This window comes from Lissotriton vulgaris, chromosome 8 (assembly GCF_964263255.1).
Source record: "Lissotriton vulgaris chromosome 8, aLisVul1.2, whole genome shotgun sequence".
Lineage (NCBI taxonomy): Eukaryota > Metazoa > Chordata > Amphibia > Caudata > Salamandridae > Lissotriton > Lissotriton vulgaris.
The window spans coordinates 1529974382-1529991592 of record NC_141696.1 but is presented as its reverse complement, the minus strand read 5'-3'; the positions used below and the strand labels follow the sequence as shown (position 1 = coordinate 1529991592).

The window sequence follows — 17211 nt, the reverse complement described above, 5'->3', positions numbered from 1 at the left end:
CTATTTTGTTAAATGGTTCAAATTAAAGTATGAAGACCTCAGTTATCAGAAGGCCGAAATAGCTCAGTTGGGAGAGCGTTAGACTGAAGATCTAAAGGTCCCTGCTTCAATCCTGGGTTTTGGCACAGTTGAGAGGTTCCTTGTTTCTAACAAAATAGGTCTTGGAATCTGCTGTAGTATTTTTTCTCTATTCATCAAATTTTTTCCAACTGATCTACAACACAATCAATTTAACATAGACTTTGCTTTATGTCCTCCTTCTAAACTTGCTTCCACCTCTCTTACCTTCAGGTTTGACAATGAATATTTCCCATTTCATGCTTTTTTGTAAAGTAAACTCTTGTCTGCATTACCTTCCACTTACCCTTGAACACAGATGTCAGTAGTCAGATGACATTGCTTACCTACTCATGCCAAATATATCTGGGTAATATAGTGCTAGTCCATTCAGAGTTAAAAAAACAACTACCTAACCTGGATCCCAAAAATGCTATTTACCCATTGCACCAGTTAATTGCGGAATCATACAGGACACCTTAAAACATATCTCTACCATATGAGGTTAAAAATCCAGGTCCTGCATCTATTTTGTTAAATGGTTTAAATTAAAGTATGAAGACCACAGATATAAGCAGGCTGAAATAGCTCAGTTGGTAGAGAGCGAGCCTGAAGATCTAAAGGTCCCTGGTTCAATCCTGGGTTTCGGCACAGTTGAGAGGTTCCTTGCTTTTAACAAAATAGGTCTTGGAATCAGCTGTAGTACTTTTTTCTCTATCAACATTTTTATCAACTGATCTACAAAATGATCAATTCAACATAGACTTTGCTTTCTGTCCTCCTTTTAAACTTTCTTCCACCTATCTTGCCTTCAGGTTTGACTATGAATGTTTCCCATTTCGTCCTTTTTTGTAAAGTAAACTATTGTCTGCATCACATTCCACTTCCCCTTGAACACAGATGTCAGTAGTCAGATGACATTGCTTACCTACTCATGCCAAATATATCTGGGTAATATAGTGCTAGTCCATTCAGAGTTAAAAAAACAACTACCTAACCTGGATCCCAAAAATGCTATTTACCCATTGCACCAGTTAACTGCGGAATGATACAGGACTCCTTAAAACATATCTCTACCATATGATGTTAAAAATCCAGGTCCTGCATCTATTTTGTTTAATGGTTCAAATTAAAGTATGAAGACCCCAGCTATCAGAAGGCCGAAATAGCTCAGTTGGGAGAGCGTTAGACTGAAGATCTAAAGGTACCTGGTTCAATCCCGGGTTTTGGCACAGATGAGAGGTTCCTTGCTTCTAACAAAATAGGTCTTGGAATCAGCTGTAGTACTTTTTCTCTATTCATCAAATTTTTTCCAACTGATCTACAACACAATCAATTTAACATAGACTTTGCTTTATGTCCTCCTTCTAAACTTGCTTCCACCTCTCTTACCTTCAGGTTTGACAATGAATATTTCCCATTTCATGCTTTTTTGTAAAGTAAACTCTTGTCTGCATTACCTTCCACTTCCCCTTGAACACAGATGTCAGTAGTCAGATGACATTGCTTACCTACTCATGCCAAATACGTCTGGGTAATATAGTGCTAGTCCATTCGGAGTTAAAAAAAAAAGAAATGACCTAACCTGGATCCCAAAAATATTATTTACCCATTGCACCAGTTAATTGCGGAATGATACAGGACTCCTTAAAACATATCTCTACCATATGAGGTTAAAAATCCAGGTCCTGCATCTATTTTGTTAAATGGTTTAAATTAAAGTATGAAGACCACAGCGATAAGCAGGCCGAAATAGCTCAGTTGGGAGAGCGTTAGACTGAAGATCTAAAGGTCCCTGGTTCAATCGCGGGTTTCGGCACAGTTGAGAGGTTCCTTGCTTCTAACAAAATAGGTCTTGGAATCAGCTGTAGTACTTTTTTCTCTATCAACATTTTTATCAACTGATCTACAAAATGATCAATTCAACATAGACTTTGCTTTCTGTCCTCCTTTTAAACTTTCTTCCACCTATCTTGCCTTCAGGTTTGACTATGAATGTTTCCCATTTCATCCTTTTTTGTAAAGTAAACTCTTGTCTGCATTACCTTCCACTTCCCCTTGAACACAGATGTCAGTAGTCAGATGACATTGCTTACCTACTCATGCCAAATATATCTGCGTAATATAGTGCTAGTCCATTCAGAGTTAAAAAAACAACTACCTAACCTGGATCCCAAAAATGCTATTTACCCATCGCACCAGTTAATTGCGGAATGATACAGGACTCCTTAAAACATATCTCTACCATATGAGGTTAAAAATCCAGGTCCGGCATCTATTTTGTTAAATGGTTTAAATTAAAGTATGAAGACCACAGATATAAGCAGGCTGAAATAGCTCAGTTGGGAGAGCGTTAGACTGAAGATCTAAAGGTCCCTGGTTCAATCCCGGGTTTCGGCACAGATGAGAGGTTCCTTGCTTCTAACAAAATAGGTCTTGGAATCAGCTGTAGTACTTTTTTCTCTATCAACATTTTTATCAACTGATCTACAAAATGATCAATTCAACATAGACTTTACTTTCTGTCCTCCTTTTAAACTTTCTTCCACCTATCTTGCCTTCAGGTTTGACTATGAATGTTTCCCATTTCGTCGTTTTTTGTAAACTAAACTCTTGTCTGCATCACATTCCACTTCCCCTTGAACACAGATGTCAGTAGTCAGATGACATTGCTTACCTACTCATGCCAAATATATCTGGGTAATATAGTGCTAGTCCATTCAGAGTTAAAAAAACAACTACCTAACCTGGATCCCAAAAATGCTATTTACCCATTGCACCAGTTAACTGCGGAATGATACAGGACTCCTTAAAACATATCTCTACCACATGAGGTTAAAAATCCAGGTCCTGCATCTATTTTGGTAAATGGTTCAAATTAAAGTATGAAGACCCCAGCTATCAGAAGGCCGAAATAGCTCAGTTGGGAGAGCGTTAGACTGGAGATCTAAAGGTACCTGGTTCAATCCCGGTTTTCGTCACAGATGAGAGGTTCCTTGCTTCTAACAAAATAGGTCTTGGAATAAGCTGTAGTACTTTTTCTCTATTCATCAAATTTTTTCCAACTGATCTACAACACAATCAATTTAACATAGACTTTGCTTTATGTCCTCCTTCTAAACTTTCTTCCACCTATCTTGCCTTCAGGTTTGACAATGAATATTTCCAATGTCATGCTTTTTTGTAAAGTAAACTCTTGTCTGCATTACCTTCCACTTCCCCTTGAACACAGATGTCAGTAGTCAGATGACATTGCTTACCTACTCATGCCAAATAGGTCTGGGTAATATAGTGCTAGTCCATTCGGAGTTAAAAAAAAAAGAAACGACCTAACCTGGATCCCAAAAATATTATTTACCCATTGCACCAGTTAATTGCGGAATGATATAGGACTCCTTAAAAAATATCTCTACCATATGAGGTTAAAAATCCAGGTCCTGCATCTATTTTGTTAAATGGTTTAAATTAAAGTATGAAGACCACAGCGATACGCAGGCCAAAATAGCTCAGTTGGGAGAGCGTTAGACTGAAGATCTAAAGGTCCCTGGTTCAATCCCGGGTTTCGGCACAGTTGAGAGGTTCCTTGCTTCTAACAAAATAGGTCTTGGAATCAGCTGTAGTACTTTTTTCTCTATCAACATTTTTATCAACTGATCTACAAAATGATCAATTCAACATAGACTTTGCTTTCTGTCCTCCTTTTAAACTTTCTTCCACCTATCTTGCCTTCAGGTTTGACTATGAATGTTTCCCATTTCGTCCTTTTTTGAGTAAACTCTCGTCTGCATCACATTCCACTTCCCCTTGAACACAGATGTCAGTAGTCAGATGACATTTTTTGCCTACTCATGCCAAATATATCTCGGTAAAATAGTGCTAGTCCATTCAGAGTTAAAAAAACAACTACCTAACCTGGATCCCAAAAATGCTATTTACCCATTGCACCAGTTAACTGGGGAATGATACAGGACTCCTTAAAACATATCTCTACCATATGAGGTTAAAAATCCAGGTCCTTCATCTATTTTGTTAAATCGTTCAAATTAAAGTATGAAGACCTCAGTTATCAGAAGGCCGAAATAGCTCAGTTGGGAGAGAGTTAGACTGAAGATCTAAAGGTCCCTGGTTCAATCCTGGGTTTTGGCACAGTTGAGAGGTTCCTTGGTTCTAACAAAATAGGTCTTGGAATCAGCTGTAGTACTTTTTATCTATTCATCAAATTTTTTCCAACTGATCTACAACACAATCCATTTAACATAGACTTTTCTTTATGTCTTCCTTCTAAACTTGCTTCCATCTCTCTTACCTTCAGGTTTGACAATGAATATTTCCCATTTCATGCTTTTTTGAAAAGTAAACTCTTGTCTGCATTACCTTCCACTTCCCCTTGAACACAGATGTCAGTAGTCAGATGACATTGCTTACCTACTCATACCAAATACGTCTGGGTAATATAGTGCTAGTCCATTCAGAGTTAAAAAAACAACTACCTAACCTAGATCCCAAAAATGCTATTTACCCATTGCACCAGTTAATTGCGGAATGATACAGGACTCCTTAAAACATATCTCTACCATATGAGGTTAAAAATCCAGGTCCTGCATCTATTTTGTTAAATGGTTTAAATTAAAGTATGAAGACTACAGCTATAAGCAGGCCGAAATAGCTCAGTTGGGAGAGCGTTAGACTGAAGATCTAAAGGTCCCTGGTTCAATCCCGGGTTTCGGCACATTTGAGAGGTTCCTTGCTTCTAACAAAAAAGGTCTTGGAATCAGCTGTAGTACTTTTTTCTCTATCAACATTTTTATCAACTGATCTACAAAATGATCAATTCAACATAGAATTTGCTTTCTGTCCTCCTTTTAAACTTTCTTCCACCTATCTTGCCTTCAGGTTTGACTATGAATGTTTCCCATTTCGTCCTTTTTTGTAAAGTAAACTCTTGTCTGCATCACATTCCACTTCCCCTTGAACACAGATGTCTGTAGTCAGATGACATTGCTTACGTACTCATGCCAAATATATCTGGGTAATATAGTGCTAGTCCATTCAGAGTTAAAAAAACAACTACCTAACCTGGATCCCAAAAATGCTATTTACCCATTGCACCAGTTAACTGCGGAATGATACAGGACTCCTTAAAACATATCTCTACCATATGAGGTTAAAAATCCAGGTCCTGCATTTATTTTGGTAAATGGTTCAAAATAAAGTATGAAGACCCCAGCTATCAGAAGGCCGAAATAGCTCAGTTGGGAGAGCGTTAGACTGAAGATCTAAAGGTACTTGGTTCAATCCCGGGTTTCGGCACAGATGAGAGGTTCCTTGCTTCTAACAAAATAGGTCTTGGAATCAGCTGTAGTACTTTTTCTCTATTCATCAAATTTTTTCCAACTGATCTACAACACAATCAATTTAACATAGACTTTGCTTTATGTCCTCCTTCTAAACTTTCTTCCACCTATCTTGCCTTCAGGTTTGACAATGAATATTTCCCATTTCATGCTTTTTTGTAGAGTAAACTCTTGTCTGCATTACCTTCCACTTCCCCTTGAACACAGATGTCAGTAGTCAGATGACATTGCTTACCTACTCATGCCAAATTCGTCTGGGTAATATAGTGCTAGTCCATTCGGAGTTAAAAAAAAAAGAAATGACCTAACCTGAATCCCAAAAATAATATTTACCTATTGCACCAGTTAATTGCGGAATGATACAGGACTCCTTAAAACATATCTCTACCATATGAGGTTAAAAATCCAGGTCCTGCATCTATTTTGTTAAATGGTTTAAATTAAAGTATGAAGACCACAGCGATACGCAGGCTGAAATAGCTCAGTTGGGAGAGCGTTAGACTGAAGATCTAAAGATCCCTGGTTCAATACCGGGTTCCTGCACAGTTGAGAGGTTCCTTGCTTCTAACAAAATAGGTCTTGGAATCAGCTGTAGTACTTTTTTCTCTATCAACATTTTTATCAACTGATCTACAAAATGATCAATTCAACATAGACTTTGCTTTCTGTCCTCCTTTTAAACTTTCTTCCACCTATCTTGCCTTCAGGTTTGACTATGAATGTTTCCCATTTCGTCCTTTTTTGTAAAGTAAACTCTCGTCTGCATCACATTCCACTTCCCCTTGAACACAGATGTCAGTAGTCAGATGACATTGTTTACCTACTCATGCCAAATATATCTGGGTAAAATAGTGCTAGTCCATTCAGAGTTAAAAAAACAACTACCTAACCTGGATCCCAAAAATTCTATTTACCCATTGCACCAGTTAACTGGGGAATGATACAGGACTCCTTAAAACATATCTCTACCATATGAGGTTAAAAATCCAGGTCCTGCATCTATTTTGTTAAATGGTTCAAATTAAAGTATGAAGACCTCAGTTATCAGAAGGCCGAAATAGCTCAGTTGGGAGAGCGTTAGACTGAAGATCTAAAGGTCCCTGCTTCAATCCTGGGTTTTGGCACAGTTGAGAGGTTCCTTGTTTCTAACAAAATAGGTCTTGGAATCTGCTGTAGTATTTTTTCTCTATTCATCAAATTTTTTCCAACTGATCTACAACACAATCAATTTAACATAGACTTTGCTTTATGTCCTCCTTCTAAACTTGCTTCCACCTCTCTTACCTTCAGGTTTGACAATGAATATTTCCCATTTCATGCTTTTTTGTAAAGTAAACTCTTGTCTGCATTACCTTCCACTTACCCTTGAACACAGATGTCAGTAGTCAGATGACATTGCTTACCTACTCATGCCAAATATATCTGGGTAATATAGTGCTAGTCCATTCAGAGTTAAAAAAACAACTACCTAACCTGGATCCCAAAAATGCTATTTACCCATTGCACCAGTTAATTGCGGAATCATACAGGACTCCTTAAAACATATCTCTACCATATGAGGTTAAAAATCCAGGTCCTGCATCTATTTTGTTAAATGGTTTAAATTAAAGTATGAAGACCACAGATATAAGCAGGCTGAAATAGCTCAGTTGGTAGAGAGTTAGCCTGAAGATCTAAAGGTCCCTGGTTCAATCCTGGGTTTCGGCACAGTTGAGAGGTTCCTTGCTTTTAACAAAATAGGTCTTGGAATCAGCTGTAGTACTTTTTTCTCTATCAACATTTTTATCAACTGATCTACAAAATGATCAATTCAACATAGACTTTGCTTTCTGTCCTCCTTTTAAACTTTCTTCCACCTATCTTGCCTTCAGGTTTGACTATGAATGTTTCCCATTTCGTCCTTTTTTGTAAAGTAAACTCTTGTCTGCATCACATTCCACTTCCCCTTGAACACAGATGTCAGTAGTCAGATGACATTGCTTACCTACTCATGCCAAATATATCTGGGTAATATAGTGCTAGTCCATTCAGAGTTAAAAAAACAACTACCTAACCTGGATCCCAAAAATGCTATTTACCCATTGCACCAGTTAACTGCGGAATGATACAGGACTCCTTAAAACATATCTCTACCATATGATGTTAAAAATCCAGGTCCTGCATCTATTTTGTTTAATGGTTCAAATTAAAGTATGAAGACCCCAGCTATCAGAAGGCTGAAATAGCTCAGTTGGGAGAGCGTTAGACTGAAGATCTAAAGGTACCTGGTTCAATCCCGGGTTTTGGCACAGATGAGAGGTTCCTTGCTTCTAACAAAATAGGTCTTGGAATCAGCTGTAGTACTTTTTCTCTATTCATCAAATTTTTTCCAACTGATCTACAACACAATCAATTTAACATAGACTTTGCTTTATGTCCTCCTTCTAAACTTGCTTCCACCTCTCTTACCTTCAGGTTTGACAATGAATATTTCCCATTTCATGCTTTTTTGTAAAGTAAACTCTTGTCTGCATTACCTTCCACTTCCCCTTGAACACAGATGTCAGTAGTCAGATGACATTGCTTACCTACTCATGCCAAATACGTCTGGGTAATATAGTGCTAGTCCATTCGGAGTTAAAAAAAAAAGAAATGACCTAACCTGGATCCCAAAAATATTATTTACCCATTGCACCAGTTAATTGCGGAATGATACAGGACTCCTTAAAACATATCTCTACCATATGAGGTTAAAAATCCAGGTCCTGCATCTATTTTGTTAAATGGTTTAAATTAAAGTATGAAGACCACAGCGATAAGCAGGCCGAAATAGCTCAGTTGGGAGAGCGTTAGACTGAAGATCTAAAGGTCCCTGGTTCAATCGCGGGTTTCGGCACAGTTGAGAGGTTCCTTGCTTCTAACAAAATAGGTCTTGGAATCAGCTGTAGTACTTTTTTCTCTATCAACATTTTTATCAACTGATCTACAAAATGATCAATTCAACATAGACTTTGCTTTCTGTCCTCCTTTTAAACTTTCTTCCACCTATCTTGCCTTCAGGTTTGACTATGAATGTTTCCCATTTCATCCTTTTTTGTAAAGTAAACTCTTGTCTGCATCACATTCCACTTCCCCTTGAACACAGATGTCAGTAGTCAGATGACATTGTTTACCTACTCATGCCAAATATATCTGGGTAAAATAGTGCTAGTCCATTCAGAGTTAAAAAAACAACTACCTAACCTGGATCCCAAAAATGCTATTTACCCATTGCACCAGTTAACTGGGGAATGATACAGGACTCCTTAAAACATATCTCTACCATATGAGGTTAAAAATCAAGGTCCTGCATCTATTTTGTTAAATGGTTCAAATTAAAGTCTGAAGACCTCAGTTATCAGAAGGCCGAAATAGCTCAGTTGGGAGAGCGTTATACTGAAGATCTAAAGGTCCCTGGTTCAATCCTGGGTTTTGGCACAGTTGAGAGGTTCCTTGGTTCTAACAAAATAGGTCTTGGAATCAGCTGTAGTACTTTTTCTCTATTCATCAAATTTTTTCCAACTGATCTACAACACAATCAATTTAACATAGACTTTGCTTTATGTCCTCCTTCTAAACTTGCTTCCACCTCTCTTACCTTCAGGTTTGACAATGAATATTTCCCATTTCATGCTTTTTTGTAAAGTAAATTCTCGTCTGCGTTACCTTGCACTTCCCCTTGAACACAGATGTCAGTAGTCAGATGACGTTGCTTACCTACTCATGCCAAATATATCTGGGTAATAAAGTGCTAGTCCATTCAGAGTTAAAAAAAACAACTACCTAACCTGGATCCCAAAAATGCTATTTACCCATTGCACCAGTTAATTGCGGAATGATACAGGACTCCTTAAAACATATCTCTACCATATAAGGTTAAAAATGCAGGTCCTGCATCTATTTTGTTAAATGGTTTAAATTAAAGTATGAAGATCACAGATATAAGCAGGCTGAAATAGCTTAGTTGGGAGAGCGTTAGACTGAAGATCTAAAGGTCCCTGGTTCAATCCCGGGTTTCGGCACAGTTGAGAGGTTTTTTGCTTCTAACAAAATAGGTCTTGGAATCAGCTGTAGTTCTTTTTTCTCTATCAACATTTTTATCAACTGATCTACAAAATGATCAATTCAACATAGACTTTACTTTCTGTCCTCCTTTTAAACTTTCTTCCACCTATCTTGCCTTCAGGTTTGACTATGAATGTTTCCCATTTCGTCCTTTTTTGTAAAGTAAACTCTTGTCTGCATCACATTCCACTTCCCCTTGAACACAGATGTCAGTAGTCAGATGACATTGTTTACCTACTCATGCCAAATATATCTGGGTAAAATAGTGCTAGTCCATTCAGAGCTAAAAAAACAACTACCTAACCTGGATCCCAAAAATGCTATTTACCCATTGCACCAGTTAACTGGGGAATGATACAGGACTCCTTAAAACATATCTCTACCATATGAGGTTAAAAATCCAGGTCCTGCATCTATTTTGTTAAATGGTTCAAATTAAAGTATGAAGACCTCAGTTATCAGAAGGCCGAAATAGCTCAGTTGGGAGAGCGTTAGACTGAAGATCTAAAGGTCCCTGGTTCAATCCCGGGTTTTGGCACAGTTGAGAGGTTCCCTGCTTCTAACAAAATAGGTCTTGGAATCAGCTGTAGTACTTTTTCTCTATTCATCAAATTTTTTCCAACTGATCTACAACACAATCAATTTAACATAGACTTTATGTCCTCATTCTAAACTTGCTTCCACCTCTCTTACCTTCAGGTTTGACAATGAATATTTCCCATTTCATGCTTTTTTGTAAAGTAAACTCTTGTCTGCATTACCTTCCACTTCCCCTTGAACACAGATGTCAGTAGTCAGATGACATTGCTTACCTACTCATGCCAAATATATCTGGGTAATATAGTGCTAGTCCATTCAGAGTTAAAAAAAACAACTACCTAACCTGGATCCCAAAAATGCTATTTACCCATTGCACCAGTTAATTGCGGAATGATATAGGACTCCTTAAAACATATCTCTACCATATGAGGTTAAAAATCCAGGTCCTGCATCTATTTTGTTAAATGGTTCAAATGAAAGTATGAAGACCCCAGCTATCAGAAGGCCGAAATAGCTCAGTTAGGAGAGCGTTAGACTGAAGATCTAAAGGTCCCTGGTTCAATCCTGGGTTTCAGCACAGTTGAGAGGTTCCTTGCAGGTCCTGCATGTATTTTGTTAAATGGTTTAAATTAAAGTATGAAGACCACAGCTAGAAGCAGGCCGCATATGGCCGGGATGCCCGCCACCCCCTCCCAACACCTATCCCCAAGGATGGGAAGTCGGACACTGGTTGAACTTTTGGAAGGCGGGAGGGAGTCACCCTCCCGGCCGTATTTATTAAAATATGAAACAAAATTTAAAACATTAAATAAAAGTTTCATCATTATGCATTATGTACAATTTTACATTTATTACATTTCGATGAAGACATGTACTTTGGCTAACCTTAACAGATCTCTAATACAAAGGTTTCCTAGCCGAGTCTAACATCCTGAAAATGCATATATTCTAAATTAAAATTGTACATCCTAGCATTAAGGGCCAACGGCAAGGTCTTAACCGGTGTCAGATCCCTACTACCAGACTCTCGCCCTCACGGTGTGAGTGGCGCATGCGCAGAGGACTCTACCTCATTGCCAACTGTAACTTCCCTTGTCGTGGTGGGGGCCCCCTTTCTACTCGACGCCATCTTAAAGGTCGTCCGAGTTCCCGTGTGAGGTATCTGTAGGAAGGACAGCGTGGACTCCCCCCATCCCCACACTCTCTATCCGCTGTCGCGGATATCCGGCCCCCGGGAAATTAGTAGGAGGGGCATCTAACCGCCTCCCCCCCTGGGAGGGGCCTATGGCCATCTCCCCATAGGCGACCCATCCTTAGTGGGTGCCGCCTCCCCGTGGAAGGGGCCAATGGCCGCCTCCCCCCGGGTGCTCCCATCCATTCTGGGTGGCGCCCCCCTCTAGGGACCTTGAAATTACTGCTCACCGATCATGACCTTACCGCCACAGACTGGATAGTTGACCGACTATCCGGTCCCCCCTACTCCTCCTAAAGGTCATGCTTCCTCAAACCCCTTAGCCATGCTATGAAGTCTCCTATGAGTAAGTCATTCCCCTCCCTGGACAGGTGAACCCCATCGTTCAGATACATTTGGTCACCCCGAATACACCCATGAGGAATGCTATGCAACTGCGCAGACCGGAATAACTTACCAATTTTATTATTGACTCGTTTCACTGAATGGTTCAGTGCTGACACCGAAAGGCCCCCCCGCCATACCTTCCTTGGAATCATGTGGGACCAGGCAATCGTGCACCCCGGGACTCTTTTAGCCAACCAGCTAACAGCCGACAAAATGTGTTCAAATAACACTCGTCTACCCAGTGTCACCAAGTCGTTGCCCCCCAGGTGTACTATGACTACAGATGGCGGTGACCTATGCCGCCCTAACAGACCCTCAAAAAATGATTCGAATTGGTCAAAACAGAGCCCGCCCTTCCCATGGAAGGCCATTCTGTACCCGTATTCCCCAGGTGCGTGAATCGCGTCACCTGCCTTGAATACGTCCCCGGCGCGCCTCACGTATGAGTGGCCCACGACCCATACCATCCTCTCTCCAGTCGGTGATCCTTGACGGCTGGTCTCCCGATGGTGGGTCGACTTCAAATTCCGCCCTGCGTGACAGGCTCGCGAAACTGCAAAGCAAACAAAAGACAAGAAGCGTGAGTGCATGTCAATTGATCTTTACAACATGTGCAATCGCACATACCTTCTGAAGCAATCCGAGGACCAACGGCCCAACTGTTTCACTTCCTCCGCACCCTGACCCCTGGCTGTAGCCTCAGTAGCAGCCCCTATCCTAAAGGAGTGGGTCCCAAAATCGCACGGGTCCATGCCCGCGGCAGCGATTGACAGTGCTAGCACCCTCTGAAACTGAAATCTCGTCAGTGGGGTGCCATCCTTGTGCCGAAGTAAACTCCCCCCCCATGCAGCCGTCCGTAGCGCCAAATAGTCTTCTACACACTTCAACGGGCAGATGGGGGACCCTCGCGCGCGCTGCACGACAACACTATTTCCCATAGCTCCCTGGTCAGTCTTGGACCTGGCTATCGAGATCACCATCGAATCACCCCTTATTTGGACGTGATCCCTGCACAAGCCTCCCTCCATATCTTTCTAGTTCCTTGTGACAAGTTCGCTCACCCGCATAGCCCCATGGAATGCCAATGCGAAAGCTGCCCGGAACAGAACTGCTTCAAAATGGGAGGAACACGTCTCATCCAGCTTTGCTAAAAGCAGAGACAGTCTGTCCAAGCCAATCGGGCGCCTCGTATCTTGCTTGCGACCCTCGAGGCGCTGCCAGCCGCGAAGGGCTTTCTTAACCAAAAAGGAACCCATCGGGTCTTTTATGCCATGCACCTGAGCCATGAATGAAATGGCGGCTCTATGCCTACTGGCCATTGCCGCTGATCGGCCCTCCCTGTGCAGCGCTACCGGGAACCCCAGGAAGGATTCCTCCTGACCCCAGTTCTGACTCCCTGTGGGACCCAAAAATGTGCAATAGGAACGAAACGCTCCATCGTATGCCTTCCTTGTCCTGGGGGCTAAGCTCGCTGCCACGAGGTCCTGTAATCCGGGGCACCGATTAGCCATAGTGCTTCAGGGAATGGTGCTGCCTCTAGGTCCGCTGTGGGTAGATAACCCCTGAATGCCTGCATATGTGAACGAGAGAGTGCATCAGCCGCATGATTCAGTATGCCTGGCACATGTTTCGCCCTGAACTGTACATTCAATCTCATGCAAAGCAGCACAATTTCTTTCAACACTCTCAAGATCCATTTGCAGCGTGCTGCCTGTTGGTTAATGCAGTCGACAACAGTCATATTATCAGACCAAGACACCACTGAGCGGTTCCTGAAGTCGTCAGGCCATGCCATCAAAGCGACCCAAATGGGGAAGAACCCAATGTTACCTGTGAGACCGTTGGAGTGCCACCACGTCGGCCATGTTTGCGCCGACCATCGATTACCTAAGATGGCGCCAAATCCCACGCTCCCCGCTGAGTCAGTCCACAGACCTAGTTCATCTGAAGACGCTGGCGGGGAGTTCCACATGACTCGACCGTTGAAGTCCGCCAGAAATGCCAACCAAATGCGCATATCCTGGCGAACCTCTGCCGACAGTCTCGTACAGTGGTGACCCTCTTTGAGACCAACCATAGCTTGTGCGATAGAGCGCGAGAAGGGGCGGGCCATAGGCATCACCCTCAAAGCAAAATTAAGCTGACCCACTGTTTGTTGTAACTGGTGCAGGGTCACTTTCTCATTGCCCAGGCATTGCGTCAAGGAAGCCCTAAACTTGGCCACCTTTTCCATCGGTAAACGGAAACACCCCTCCACAGAATCGAGTTCAATTCCCAGAAACTCCAGTGAAGTAGATGGTCCCACCATCTTACCTGGTGCCAATGGGACTCCAAACTCCCTCATGAGGATGCAGAAGTCGTACAGCACCTGCGCACAGTTCGTATCGCCGGCTGCCCCCAAGAACAGGAAGTCATCCAGATAGTGCATAATATGCCTATGCCCTGTAGCCTCGGTGAATGCCCATTCTAAAAAACAGCTGAACATTTCAAAATAGGCACAAGAAATGGAGCAACCCATAGGCATGCATTTATCCATGTAATAACTTCCTTGAAATGCAAAACCTAGCAAGCGCTGATCCTGTGGGTGCACCGGAAGCAACGGAACGCCGATTCGATATCTGATTTCGCCATCAGCGCCCCGGGGCCTAGGTGGTTTAACATGGCCACGGCATCATCGAACGATGCATACCGTACTGAACAAACTTCTGGGTCAATGGCATCGTTCACTGAGGAACCCCTTGGAGCAGAAAGGTTATGTATGAGTCTAAACTCCCCTGGGTCTTTCTTCGGGAAAACCCCCAACAGGGAACAGATGAACTCCGCTACCGGCGGGCGATGAAAAGGCCCTGCCACACGCCCTAAACTGACTTCTTTTGCTATTTTCTTCTCTGCCACGCCTGGGTTGTGCTGTACCGATAACTGGTTCTTACAAAAGGAGTCCCCCCGAAAATCCCCCGCCGGGATGTGGAAGCCATGTAAGAATCCCTTCCTCAACACCCCAGCGGATACATGATCAGGGTATTTGTTTAACCAAGGAGTCATAGTCATGAGATCAACGGGTGTAGGCAATTGGTCACAACGGTCTACCTCACCCCTGCTTAGACCCTCCTTTTCCTCCCGTCCCGCTATTTTTTGATCTACATGAACTTTCTGGGTGTGAGAAATTCCCACAGCTGGCACACACATGCCTAAACCTACATGTTCCCTGCGGTCTGTTACAGTTACCTCGATTGAAGCCCCAACAGACCCCCCGTTTGCCACCATTCCCGCAGTTCTTAGGCTGGTAGTCCCCACCGGTGCCTGCTCGAAAGGGCACCGTGGGCTTTTGGCGGACAACTCCTGACCCGCTCCCGCCTGGCGAGGACGTACCTGCCACCCCTGGCAGGAGCTGCTTGTGCCATGAAACCGAGTCCAGACAATCCCAAGTCAACGTAGCATCATATTCTTTTGCTTTTCGGAATTTCATGTCATAACCTTTCCATTCCTCTCCCTCATACATTGAATAAAAATCCATAATGCGATTCTGATAGCAAGTCAACTCAGTCATAACCTCGGGTTTACGTTCCCCCATGACTGCAGTAAATATAGAGAAGGCCTTAACCCAGTTCGTTACTGTCTCATCCACCCTAAACTCCACCATCTTGGCGCGCCAGATGCTCGGGTGCCACAAATCCTTCTGCGTTTTAGCATATTCCATCTCGCGATGGTCAGTTAATATTGAAAACATGTTGACATACTTGTCTCCCCATATCAACTCTTTCGTGACCATAGGAATGTGCTGTGCAACCTTTTCCCGCCTCGAGGGTATTGAGTCCTCCCCGGCCATTGGCAATGCGAGCTTACCCGGATCGGCCGTTGCTCCCGCCGTCTTCTCCTGACCAACTGCTGGTCCTACCGGTGCCACCTGTGGGGGAAGAAGAGGAACACTCGCCTTTGCGACATCTCTCGACTGCCGCAACTGCTTGATTAGTATTCTGGCCTCTTCGGCCGGATCTCCCGGGGCCACTGTGCCCACTGCCTTTTTCTTGAGCCATGCTGCCAACTGGATGGCCAATTCTGGAGGCATTTCATCATCCTCGGCAGGAGTGATCACCACCGGGATCGGCTGGCCTAAATCTGGGTTTTGTGCCGGGTTGTCTGCTGGCACGAGGGGGGCGACTGGGGGTACCTCTGGAACCGGGACCTCCCCCGAAACCGCCCTCTGCTTAACCCGTTTCCCTCTACCCCCGGGGACGACTCCCGGCAAGGCCGGGCCTATTACCTTTTTCGGATGACCCGGGTCGCTCAATGCGGCCAATTGCTTCTTTACCTCCGCCAAACCTCTACCGATCGATTGGACTTGTCCGAGTTTTCGCTCCATGCAAGCCATCCGGTTCGACAATAGGCATAACACCTTATCCGTCTCGGAACCCTTTCCTGCTTTCTTGCCGGCCATGGTTTCGAGTATTCCGCCTTTGGTCGATCTACAAGGTCCTGGACTCTACGAACTCCAGATAACTGAAAGAGAAAAAACAAGATTACAAGTTCTCAAAATTGCTGCTTGTTCCGTCGAGGGCTCACGAGCAACGAGTGGGTGCAGCCTTCCGAGCCGAGGAACAAGAGGACGCTTCTTCGGATTCCCGCTCTATTTATTCTTCTGCGGGAGGGCGTGTACCCTCCTCCTGTACACCTACGGGGCGTGGTCTTCTGTGGAGGTGTCTAGGACAACCCCTCTTGGGCGGGAGAAGGCCCGCCCCGGCTACGCCACTTCGGGCATACCAGCCGGGCCACGCCCCCCCCCCCCCGCCCAAAATGGTTTCCCGGGGGGATCAAGGCACCCAACCATACGTTCGGGGGGACCTAGTGGTTGCCCCTTTCCAATAGCTCAGTTGGGAGAGCGTTAGTCTGAAGATCTAAAGGTCCCTGGTTCAATCCCGGGTTTCGGCACAGTTGAGAGGTTCCTTGCTTCTAACAAAATAGGTCTTGGAATCAGCTGTAGTACTTTTTTCTCTATCAACATTTTTATCAACTGATCTACAACACAATCAATTTAACATAGACTTTGCTTTATGTCCTCCTTCTAAACTTCCCCTCTCTTACCTTCAGGTTTGACAATGAATATTTCCCATTTCTTGCTTTTTTGTAAAGTAAACTCTTGTCTGCATTACCTTCCACTTCCCCTTGAACACAGATGTCAGTAGTCAGATGACATTGCTTACCTACTCATGCCAAATACGTCTGGGTAATATAGTGCTAGTCCATTCGGAGTTAAAAAAAAAAAATGACCTAACCTGGATCCCAAAAATATTATTTACCCATTGCACCAGTTAACTGCTGAATGATACAGGACTCCTTAAAACATATCTCTAACATATAAGGTCAAATATCCAGGTCATGCATCTATTTAGTTAAATGGTTCAAATCAAAGTATGAAGACTACTGAGGTAAATGAAATTTTATATGGCCTATTGTGTCCCCTACGTCTACCCCCACGACACCGGAGAGAGAGACCGATTCCTCCGTGATTGATCAGACTGAGACAGCTTGGGAGCAATATACAGATTTCAACAAAGGATTCTTTTTCTTCATAGTTCCCGTCCAAAACAGTAAACTCATACG

The 17211-nt window shown here is 43.1% G+C and overlaps 3 non-coding genes across 3 annotated transcripts; all 3 read left to right on the top strand.

Moving 5' to 3' along the window:
• Positions 1-2964: 2964 nt before the first annotated feature.
• TRNAS-GGA (transfer RNA serine (anticodon GGA)) lies at positions 2965-3038 on the top strand. The gene has a single exon. It is a non-coding gene; the product is annotated as a tRNA-Ser (tRNA).
• A 1675-nt stretch (positions 3039-4713) lies between these two features.
• TRNAF-GAA (transfer RNA phenylalanine (anticodon GAA)) lies at positions 4714-4786 on the top strand. The gene has a single exon. It is a non-coding gene; the product is annotated as a tRNA-Phe (tRNA).
• A 5173-nt stretch (positions 4787-9959) lies between these two features.
• On the top strand, positions 9960-10032 carry TRNAF-GAA (transfer RNA phenylalanine (anticodon GAA)). The gene has a single exon. It is a non-coding gene; the product is annotated as a tRNA-Phe (tRNA).
• The last annotated feature ends 7179 nt before the right edge of the window (positions 10033-17211 follow it).